The sequence below is a fragment of the Onychomys torridus genome, unplaced genomic scaffold (genome assembly GCF_903995425.1).
Source record: "Onychomys torridus unplaced genomic scaffold, mOncTor1.1, whole genome shotgun sequence".
In the NCBI taxonomy this organism is placed as follows: domain Eukaryota; kingdom Metazoa; phylum Chordata; class Mammalia; order Rodentia; family Cricetidae; genus Onychomys; species Onychomys torridus.
In genome coordinates, this window is record NW_023411375.1 from 1 (window position 1) to 11,797 (window position 11,797).

An 11,797-nucleotide genomic window follows, 5' to 3' on the forward strand; every position below is an offset into this window, starting at 1 on the left:
CGTGTAGCCGCACCCTAAAGATGGCTCTGGCTTCTACCCTCTGCCTTCCTGATGGCAAACACTCTTTAGGGTAAACAGCTCCTTATTTGGCTGTGGCTGGATTCATGTGTTGCTGGCATATGCGTGAACCTGTGGACAGTGCCCACGTGGCTGCTTGGGGTTGGTTGCCCAGCCCTACTTAGGTGCTGGGAGAGGCTTGCCCGGAGAGAGAGAGAGACACAATGCAATTAATCAAAGGTCTGAATAAACTGTAATGAGAAGGATCCCTGTATCGCGTCTTCCTTGCTGGTCGAGGCGGGCGCGACAATTCTCAACCTCCCTGATGCTGCGACCCTTTGATACATTTCCTCTCGTTGTGGTGACCCCAACCACAAAATGTTTTTCATAACTACTCCGTAATTATTTCTGCTACTGTTGTGAATCCTAATGTAAATATCTGTTTTCTCTGATGGCTTAAGCAACCCCTATGAAAAGGTCTTTTGCTCAATCAAGAGCGGCTCTCAGAGTTTCTTCCTTCCTTCCCCTCTCTGGGCTTCAACACTCCAGACCCTTAGGTGCACCTTCTCAAAGACGCCACTGGCCAAGGACCTGAACGTGATGGGTGGAGGAAACGATGCTTCTTCACCTGAAAGATCCCCATTGTCTAAGGAATCTATAGACTGCCATCTGCCTGCAGGCTTCCTGCCACTGAACGACATTCCCCACTCTTTACTTTTTTTAAATTTTTTAAAGATTTATTTATCTCATGTATATGGTGGTCTAGCTGCACACACACATTCATGACAGAAAAGGGCACCAGATCCCATTATAGATGGCTGTGAGCCATCCTGTGACGCTGGGACTTGAACTCAGGACCTCTGGAAGAGCAGCCAGTGCTCTTAACCACTGAGCCACCTCTCCACCAGCACTTTCACTTTTAAGACCTGGTCCAGGCTGGCCTTGAACTTACTCTGTAACCCAAGCAGGTTTTCCATCCCCTGCCTCAGTCTCCCAATTAGCTGGAATTACAGGTCTACAAACCATACTGGCTTTTATGGCTTGGTCAAGGTTGCTGGATGGTGGCACACGCCTTTAGTCCAAACTTGGGAGACAGAGGCAGGTGAGCTCTGAGTTCCAGGCCAGCCAGTGCTGCTCAGAGAAACTCTGTCTTGAAAACCCCCAAAAACTTGTCAAGGATGTGCCTTCACTCTAGAGCAGTGGTTCTCAACCTGTGGGTCACGACCCCTTTGGGTTTGAAAGGCGTCTTGTGGGGAGTCAGTGCTGTCCTTATGGACCTTGCCCTGTCCTCCTCCATTTTCCCCCTTCTTTGGGCTTGGGCTTAGTCCAGGTTTACACTTCGCTCTGGCTTCTAGGTTCTTTGAGGTTTACCCGGCACAGTACTAGGCAGTATGGGGTGATGGTGGGGGACGGGGAACAAGCTCATCCCAGACCCGGCCCTGGAATCCTTCATGGTCACTTCTCTCTTGCCCACCTTATCACCTACTCCAGCCCTCTCCAGGTGTCAGTCTTGGGGATCCCTGTGGTCTGGTCTCACCTTATAGCCCTGGCTGTGCTGGAACTTGCTATGTGAATCAGGAACTCAGGGATCCGCCTGCCTCTGCCTCCTGATGGCTGGGATAAAAGGTGTTCCCAAAGAAACCGGGGACCCTTTCTTTGGGTGAGTTACATCAAACTAAGTTAGAGGGCTGAGGTGTGGTTCAGTTAGGACGCGCTCAACATGCAGGAAGCCCTGGGTTAAATCCCGGGCAACGTCAACAGCTAAAGAGAAAGAAGGTAAGGCTGTGATGTGAGGGGCTGTGCAGAGGACAGCCTGGGAGGCTCTGCAGCCTGCAGGCTGATGGGACATTGAACTTTGCCCTGCGGGTCCCGGGACCCTGGGAAGCCGCGATGCCGCGAATGGCCGCCAGGGGGCAGCAGGACCCAGGATGGGAGCTGGTCAGGGTCCCTGCTCACCTGAGCCACTGTGAGCTTTGACTGCTGGGGAGGCAGGGAGGTGTCGCCTATGCCCCTGCATCCCAAAGCAGAGGGGGATCTTCCCTTCAGCCCGAATCCTCTGTTTTGCGGTTTGTATGAGTCCTTGTGATCTCCGGGCTGAAACTGAACTTCTGAGGCCGATCACACCTCAAGCTCCTTCCCCCGATTATTGTTACTCAATGTCAGTTGTGGTCACACACACACACACACACACACACAACACACACAACCACACACACACACACACGATCCCGACATTTGGCATGCTGAGATGAGACAGAAGGATCAAGAATTCAAGGCCAACTAGGGCTACAACAAGAAAAAACAAACAACAGAAATGAACTCACAGGCTTCACAGGTCAGTAGCATCTGGGGCCACTCTGCAGGGGGAGTTATGTCAATTTCCCCTTCCCTCGCTGAATCCCTCAGACCAGTGTGTACATCTAGTGCAGGGAACACAGCAGTCTTGTAGGAGGGACTTGGAGGTGACCCCACCTGCAGGAACAACCGCTAATGCTGTTCAGGGCGTCTTTCTTTAGAGAACCTCATTTCCCTCCATTTTTCTCTTCTCTTCTTCCTTCCTTCCTTCCTTCCTTCCTTCCTTTCTTTTTTAAAGATTTATTTATTATGTATACATGTATGCCTGCAGGCCAGAAGAGGGCACCAGATCTCATTACAGATGGTTGTGATCCACCATGTGGGTGCTGGGAATTGAACTCAGGACCTCTGGAAGAGCAGTCAGTGCTCTTAACCTCTGAGCCATCTCTCCAGCCCCCTTTTTTCTTTCTTTTAAAAAATATTTATTTCTGGTGTCTGTGTGTTTTAAAAAATATTTATTTCTGGTGTCTGGGTGTTTTGACAGCATGTGTGTCCCTGCACCATGTAAAACAGTGTCCCAGGAAACCAGAAGTGGGCAGGGTATCCCCCTGGGGGGCGGGGTTAGAGTTCCAGGTGGGTGTGAACTGGGAACCTAACCCAGGTCCTCTGCAGGAGCAGTGAGTGCTCTCTACCCCGGAGCAATCTCTCCAGCTCCATAATTGTCCTTGGAAGTGACACCATCTTCATTTTTATACTGACTTTTCTGTGGTTCTTTTCTCTGCAGGCCAGGGCCCCACCCAGGGCCTGTGCCACCAACACCCCTGTGCAGAGAGGGTTTGAACAGGAGACGCTCTGGGTTCTCAGGGTCACAGAGTCAGAGCCATGTACACACGATCAAAGAGAAGGAGTCCCCCATCTATCTGCACTGTGTGCACTCTACAGGAAGGTCTGAAGTCCTCCAGCACCAACAGCATTAACACAACTCACACACTTCCAGATGGCCTGGCTCTCCTGGAAGGTCCCCAGTGGGTGTGGACAAAGAGCTTCTTATACTCTCCCATGTCTATGTTTTAATTTGTGGCTCTGATTACGTCTTTATCCCAAAGCTTTAGTACTAGCCTTTGAAATAACCACAAAACCTTGTCCGTTGAGATCCCCCCACCCAGACATTGGGAATGTGGCTCAATGAATAGAATTCCCACCTTGTACACCCCAGGCCATGGGTTTGATTCCTCAACACCTCCAGAACTAGGGTGGTGGCATACAGGCTGGGCAGGTGAGAAGACTCAGTAGTTAGAGGTGCACCTTCCCTTCTGCCCTCCACCTCCTGACACACCTGTCCTTGTTTATTCCCTTACACTGTCACAGGCATCTTCCCAACACAGCTTGCTCCAGGAGACCAGCAACTCTGTATCACTTCCCAGTGTGTCTTAGAAACAGGACTTAGATCTCACATCTGGAATGGACTCTGTGGACTCATCACAATGGACACAGCTGTGTCCCCTGCTTGAGGAGTGGATTTCCTCCATCACAGATGGAGACAGTGACAGCAGACCCAGGAAAACATCCATGCAGGTCAGATTGCTGAACCCTGAGCTCACTGGTCACTCACAGGATCGTGGGTGTTTCAGGGGATAACCACTGAGGTGCCCACCCCAGCGTGCATGTCCACTCGCCCAGCTGCATCACTGCAGTCCCCTGCACAGCTCCCAGCAGCTCCACTCAGCAGTCTCCTCTCCCTCAGGAGCTGCAGCTGGTTTAACCCTGAGAGGAAAGCGCTACATTGTGTCAGCTCCTGAACCTGTAGCTTCTTGTGTTTCCTGAGCCTCATCAGCTCCTCCTGGCTCCAGCAGGGATGTTTCAGTCTAGAGGAAAATTCACACACTCACCTCCCTCTTCTACAGAAGCTCCCTTGATTAACACAACCTCAGGCCAAATGCTGGTGTGTGGAGTGCAGCACCAGGTCCCCTCACACTGAGGTCAGGGTCACCTGAGCTTTCCCTCAGCAAATCCCTCCCTCCCTCTCCACCTGCCTTTCTGTCTTTGATCCCTGATCCTAATTATATTTTTATTCATTCATCAAACATTTCTTGGGTCTGAATGTCTGCTGGATCCCAGGCACTGAAGTCATCATCCCTCACAAGACAAAGATGGCAGCATCGGGACAGAGATTGTCACCTTCTTGGTCTTCAAACATCTCAGCTAAACTCCTGGAGCTCCTGACTCGAGGTCACAAAGCTAGAGGAGAAAACTGCAGGGCTGGAACCGGAGCAGGGGGGAAGGAATTTCATCTTTGGTGTTCCCACAATCTATTTTATAAAAGGTTCATTAATTTTATGTCTGTGAGTGTTTTTCTTGGCTGTATGTGTTTGTACCATGTGCCTGTCTGGCGTCCACAGAGGCATTGGAAGCCAGGAAACAGGAGTTATGGATGGTGTGAGTCATGGTGCGGATGCTGGGATCCGAACCTGGGTCCTCTGCAAGAGCAGCAAGTGCTCTCAGCCCCTGAGCAATCGCTGCAGTCCTTACGATCCTGTCTTTTAAATGAATTGAAATCTAAAGTAGACTCATCCTATCAATCTTTATACCTCAGTTGGAGGCAGCATGAGGATTCCCAGAGCCATGGAGGGAAAGGGGACCTTGGGCAGACACAGATCCAACAGGACAGATCTGAGATGAGACCCTGTGGATCCCTCCTCTCTGGCCATCCTACAACCCGGGTTAGAGTCTGAAAGATGGAAAGAAGGAGAGAACCTCCAGGGAGGGGCCTGGAAGAAGGCAGGAGCTCAGGAGACTGAAGTTCATGTCCTCAGCCCACAGTCTCCTGAGTCAGGGTGATAGTTGGGCCTGGGGGACAAGGATGGACAAACACCTCTTAATGCTGTCACTCAGGGACCCCAAAGGGGGATGAGACAGGCACCACTCACAGGAACAAGAACAGGTCTAGCCCTCCACACAAACTAAAAAGACAAGAAATAAACAGAGAAATGGGGTGAAGAGCCATGGTCAGGTCAGAGCCCAGGCTGACCTGTCACAGCTGCCCTGGCTGCTCACAGTCCTGGGGACAGGACAAGGCTCTGTCATCCCAGTGTCCCTGTGATCACAGACTCTCAGCATGTGGTTCAAGTGATGAAGAGAACAGACCAGGAGGTGACAGAGCTGAGGAGTGACCATGTCACAGTCAACAATGGACTGAGCTCCACCTGGGCACAGCCCTGATCACACTCAGCTCCTGCAGCCTCATCTTGTCCACCAGATACACAGCACAAAGAACACAGATTCTGGAAGGTTCTCCATGGTGCCATTTATTTCCTCCACAAACTCTAAGTATTTCAATCATTTAATTTACCCGCCAATCAATCTGTCAGATCAAGGACGTGGACAATCAAGATGACATTCAGATTCTTATTTTCAGTGGGGAGTCAGGGGCTGCAGCTCAGGGCAGCATGGAGGTGACAGGATGCAGATGTCCCCTCCTGTCTGCTGGACCAGGAAGGTTGGCTGTGGAAGGGAATGTAACAGTGCAGGGACAGGGTCCTGGTGTGCAGGGGTGGCTGGGCTCCCAGGTCTTCACATGGAGACCACAGGGTCACAGCAAACATCAGACTTGTTGCTGAGAGTGAACTGAGGGGCTCAGGACGACACAAGAGAGACCTGAGCACATCTCTGTCACTCTGTGAGGCCGGGCAGCTGTCTTCACACTACAAACAAGAGTCATGAACAATCACTGTGAAGACAACATCCCAACAACCCACCACTCACTCAGAGGAGATTCTGGGAGTCCCTGAACCCCAATCATGTCCACTTGGCCCCTCCCAAAATCAGATCCCAGAGTGTCACCTTTACAGTCTGGGAGAGACACATCAGAGTTCTGGGCACTGTCCCTGCCTAGGGTAAATACATACATATATATATTCATATCAAGATACAAACAAGGCACCCAGAAGATTTTACCAGATGAGCTATTATTATTGGCTGACTAAGCCTCCCATTTGTCCAGATTCACCCTAAGGGCCTCAGAGACAATCCTGCTCCCCACACTTACCTGGAGCTGGAGTATAGATCCCTCCTTTTCCACCTGTGAGAAGAAAAGCTGTGAGAGACAGGGAAGACCCCGACCCTAGGAAGGTTCCAGAACTGACAGCAGACCCAGGTCAGAGACAGGAGCAATGAGGGCTGTGGATGTTCCCCTTAATGAGGCAGAGCACACTTCTGAAAGGGGCTGAGAGAGAACCAGACCCTGTCCTTTCCTACCTGTGATTCTCCTCCTCCTCCTCACAACAGCCACCACAGCTCCAATGATGGCCGCAGCTCCAAGGAGACCCAGGACAGCAATGATTGTCACGATGGGGACAGTGGACTGAGGAGGCTCTGGAAGGGAAGGACAGGAAGGGAAGGTGAGGGTCATGACCCCAGCTCTCAGCCCTGACCCTGCTCAGGGTCTACAGAAGGCTCCAGCTTTCCCTGACCCCAGCTCTGCACCCACATCCTCCTTACCCCATCTCAGGGTGAGGGGCTCAGGCAGGCTCTCATGGTACACATGCCATGTGTATGTCTGCTCCTCCCCAGAAGGCACCACCAGAGATGCCCACTTCTGGAAGGTTCCATCCCCAGAAGGTCTGGTCTCAATAAGATCCGTTTCCTGTGTCTGTTTCCTCCCCATCCCTCTGCCAGGTCAGGGTGATGAAGGTAGGGTAGAAGCCCAGGGCCCAGCACCTCAGGGTGACTTTCCCTTCAGGGCCAGGATGACGGGTCACATGTGCCTTTGGGGATCTGTGTGGAAGATTTAAGAATTCTCACAATTAACAAGATAAACTGAAATCTGCAAAGACAAAGTTAAACCAATGATGACACTAAACTGTGTCTGTTTGGACAATTCTGTCATCACACTAGTGACCTCAGGTAGAGCTGGTCCCCTCATCACAGAACTGCACATTTTTCTGGGTGGACTCAGTAGCTGAGAGAGAATCCACACGAACCAGTAGGTCAACATGGTCTTCCTCAAGTGATGTTCTATAACATTAGTTAGGTAATAAAAGAATAGAGAGGGAATGAAAATAATTAATTTATATATGTTACTAATTCATATCAAAAAAGAAATCAGGTACAAGAGCTACATGAAGGGTGTCACCAACTCCTGCTGCCACCATTGAGACACAACCACTGTGGCCATCTTGCTGACCAGCTCTAACTGTCTGTCCAAGTGAACAGCCATCACCTAAGTGTACAGCACACATGTGGTGAACCTCTGACATTCTGCCAAAGAAAATGACTCCCCAAGCCCTGCCTCTGGGGGACAAGATACAAGGTATAGTCACCAGGACCCCTGGAAGTGTGCTGTGGAGCCCAGTGCAGCACTCACTGGGACACAGCGGTGCTCACAGGGGTGTGTGGATCTTCCATCACTCCTGTCCTGGAGCTGCAGAAGACCCTGTCTCTGAGGAAGTTCAATTCCTAATCCACTGGGGAACACTGTGACTTTTTGGGGCAGAGGGAGAGCAGGAGGGCTCTGGATGTTAATATGACAGGAAATAGTCTAACTCACAGGAACCTTTCTGGTTTAAAGGAAACACTGATGTGCCTAATTATCCACATTAGCAGTTCCCCCTGGCTCCTGTGGAGACTGATACAAATAACTGAAGGGGGGAGAGAAACAGTATCACCCCAGTGAGGGGAAAAAAAACTGACTAAACGCAAAATAAAAACTTAAAAAAAAAAAAAAAGTAAGGAAGAAATAGTATTCACCCAGGGTTCCCCATAAATGCTCACGTGACTATTCTAGGAATAGAAAGAATTGTAGTGGGAGGGATGCAAACCTCACCCACAGGAATGTGGGTGAACATATTCTTTCCAAAGTTCTAGAAACTGGGTGAACCAGCCCAGGGCGTCCATGTCTCCCATCAGGTAAAGGAGACTCCCTGTCCTGCTGTGTAAGGCTGACACACTCAGACGACAGACTCAGTTTCCACAGACCCTGGTGTGGGCAGAGACCCCGGCCTGGGAGCGGCCATGGATGACAGAGGCTGCAGGAGACCCAGGGACACCTGTCTGCCCTGAGACAGGGGCATGACCCAGCTGAGGGCTTTCTTCTTCCTCAGGACTGAGCCCAGCCCGAGGCAGAGGGAGGAGCTGCCCGCGGCCCTGCACCTGTGCGCTGCAGCGTGTCCTTCCCGATCTCCAGGTATCTGCGCAGCCACTCCACGCACGTGCCCTCCAGGTAGGCCCTGTCCTCTCTGCCACCAGCCTGCTCCCATTGCGCCGGGTGATCTGCGCCGCCGTGTCCGCCGCCGTCCACGTCGTCAGGTCATTCAGGGCGAGGTAATCGCGGCCGTCGTAGGCGAACTGACTGTACCCGCGGAGGAGGCGCCCGTCCGACCCCACGTCACAACCATACATCGACTGGATGGTGTGAGAGCCTGCGGGGACCCGCGGTCAGCCCCGCCCACCCCGTCAGCCCGCGCCCACCCGTCAGCGTCCCGCCCACCCGCGGACTCCTCTAAACCGAAAGGGAAACCTAGTCCCGGTCCCCGACTCTCCTCCCGAACCTCGGACCCGGGACCCGGGGCGACTCCGACCGGACGTAGGGACGTGGAGGGGTCGTGACCTCCACCCGCGGTCACTCACCGCCCTCGCTCTGGTTGTAGTAGCCGAGCAGGGTCCTCAGGTTCCCTCGGAAAGTCTGCTCGTTGCCCTTGGCGGTCCGTGTCTCCCTCTCCCAGTACTCCGGCCCCTCCTGCTCCACCCACGGCGCCCGCGGCTCATATCTCGGAGTCTCCACGTCGCTGTCGAAGCGCACGAACTGCGTGTCGTCCACGTAGCCGACTTCCATGTACCGGGGCTCCCCGCGGCCGGGCCGGGACTCGATGGTGTGGAAATACCGCAGCGAGTGCGAGCCTGGGGGCGGCGCGCGGTGAGACCCCGACCCTCCTCCGGGACCCGGGCGGGTGCGGGGCCGGGAGGGGAGCGGGGCGCGGGGCTCGGGACGCGGGTGGAGACGGGCGGGAGGGTCTGGCCGGGCGACGCGGGGCCGCGGCTTCCCCGGGGCCGCCCCCGCCCTCCCCGCAGGGTCGTGTCCCTCCGACCCCGCACTCACCCGCGCGGGTCCGGGTCGGGGCCAGGGCGGCCGCCAGCAGCAGGAGCAGCGTGCGCGGAGCCATCGCCCCCATCTCGGAACTGGGGCCTCTGAGTTCCGCGTTAACTTTATAACCCGTGACCGCGGCGACGCTGATTGGTTCTCCGCGATCTCGGCCACCAATGGGGATGAGAACAGGAACCTTGTCATCAGTGTCCGGGCAGAAGGACCCGACCCAGGTCAGGATCTGGAGAAGTGAAACTGGGGACCTGGGGATCCCCAGCCCTGGGCTCCCACCCCAGACCTCACCGCCTGGGGACTGAGACTTTGCTGGACCCTGTGCTGCGGGACGGAGCGATGTTTGTCCCGGTGTCTCTGAGCCGCCTAAGGACAACTGTCTCCTCAGGTTAGTCAGGATGAAACCTAAGAGTGTGGAGCTTCCAGGGAAAATACACAGAGCACCTAAAATGAATATTCACGGAAACGGGTGTGTCGGAGTCCTGGTGATGGTGTGGGGCTGCCGTGGACTCCTGCATCGGGAGGTGACTGGAGTTTTCACAGCTCTGCTCAAGGACTTTTGACTCCGTGTTATATGTGACTCTCTCACCTCTGCTTTCACTTTCCACTTCTGTTATGTGTGGCTGGGATTTGAAGACATCAACTCAAAATCCAGAGTAACAACAAAATAATAATAAATTTAATGTTTCTCCGCTCTACTGAACAGGGATGAAACCTCAAATCCCCAGTGTGTACCTCTGCCATGAGAATCTCCTCTGCCCAGTGTCCACCCTGCACAGGCCTGAGGAACTCAGGAGTCAACTCAGTTATCAGACCCAGGGCTCCACAGGCCTGTGACATACATGTCCCTCATCTCATCAGCTCATGGACTGTGAGTGAAGGTCAGAGAGAGAATGAGAGGTCACAGGTTCTGTAACTTCTAATACACTGTCATCATTATTCTGCTTTATTATTCCTTACAGTTCCTCTCACTGTGATTTACTCACTAAAGCAATGTACCATGGCAGTGTGTGGACACAGGGAACCGTAATAAGGAAAATGATGATGCTGGTCTGTTACTCTTAGCATCTGTGGATTAAACTGAGGAGAGGGATGAGCTCTATGGTAAAATCTACCAACTTCTAGTGTCTTAGTGTGGTGGTTTGAAATACAATGGCCCCCAAAGGGGGTGGTGCAATTAGGAGGTGGGGCTTTGTTGGAGAAAGTGTGGCACTGTGGGGCTGGATTTGAGGTCTCTTTTGTTCAAGCTTCCCTCAGTGTGAAGGTCAAATTCCTGTTGCGTGCAAGATGTAGGATGTTCAGGCCCAGCACCACATCTGCCTGCTGCTGCCATGCTTCCTGCCATGATAATGGACTGAACCTCCAAAATTGTAAGGGAGCCACCTCAATTAAATATTTACTTATAAGAGTTGCCGTGGTCATGGTGTCTCTACTCCAATAAAAACTCAAAACTAAGACACTCAGAATACAGTGAATGACAACAGTTAACACAGTAATAAAATTGACATGCTCCAGATGGGAATAAATAGTGTAAAGGTTTCTAAGTGTGACCTGGAAGAGAATCTTCTCTCCAGCAGCAACAGAGCTCACGTTGCAGAAAATCAAGCAGAAGCCCTCATTAGAAGATTGGCTGAATGACAGCAAAAATTCAAGTCCCAGCCATGAAGAGTATCAGCAGTTAAAGAAAGGGCGTTAGTTGGTAAATAATGAGATCCTGTAACTTGGGATGAGATTTGTGGCAGGACCCTATTGAAGAAGAGAAGTTTGATTCTCAGATTCTCCGGGTTTATCACCTGTGGAGGTAATGTTCTACCCTCAGCCCCACCTCCTGAATACACCTTTGATGAACAAATTATTCCTTCAGTGTTTGTTAAGCCAGCAGTGACTCTCTCTGAAGGAAATACCAGGGAGACAATCCTGATTTCCCTCAGAACCACCAATAGCTGCCTGCAGACCTTTCACGAGACTGCAGACAGAGCAGGAGTTTTGGGGAAGGTAGAAGGTAGATGTTTAGTGCCAGAGAGGGGCACTGCACTGCTAAAGAGTTAATGGGTTTGCTAATTCATTCCAGCAGAAGTTGGGGAGTATGTGGGAATGGATTTTAGGGTGTGGGATAATGGTGGAAAGAACATTAAAACTGGGTCAGACTGAGTTTATTAATATGGCCCTCTAAGTGCAGATTCTAGATTTAATATGGAAGCTCTCCCAGTTAATAAAAGTCTCAAATGTCTGTTTGAATTGTTGGCTAAGGCATTTGTCAAAAGATGGCTTCCTGATAAAGACTTGGAGATGCCTGGTACACCTTGGCTTAGTGATGATGAAGGGATTCTAAGGCTCAGGGAATTTTCAATGCTAGCGTGGGTGTGCTGTGTAAAACCTAATCCTCCACCATGGGAAGGCCCAGAAGACATGCTC

General features: G+C 52.0%; 1 pseudogene; it reads right to left on the reverse strand.

Moving 5' to 3' along the window:
* Positions 1-5,574: 5,574 nt before the first annotated feature.
* On the reverse strand, positions 5,575-9,500 carry LOC118575124 (annotated as a pseudogene).
* Positions 9,501-11,797: the final 2,297 nt, after the last annotated feature.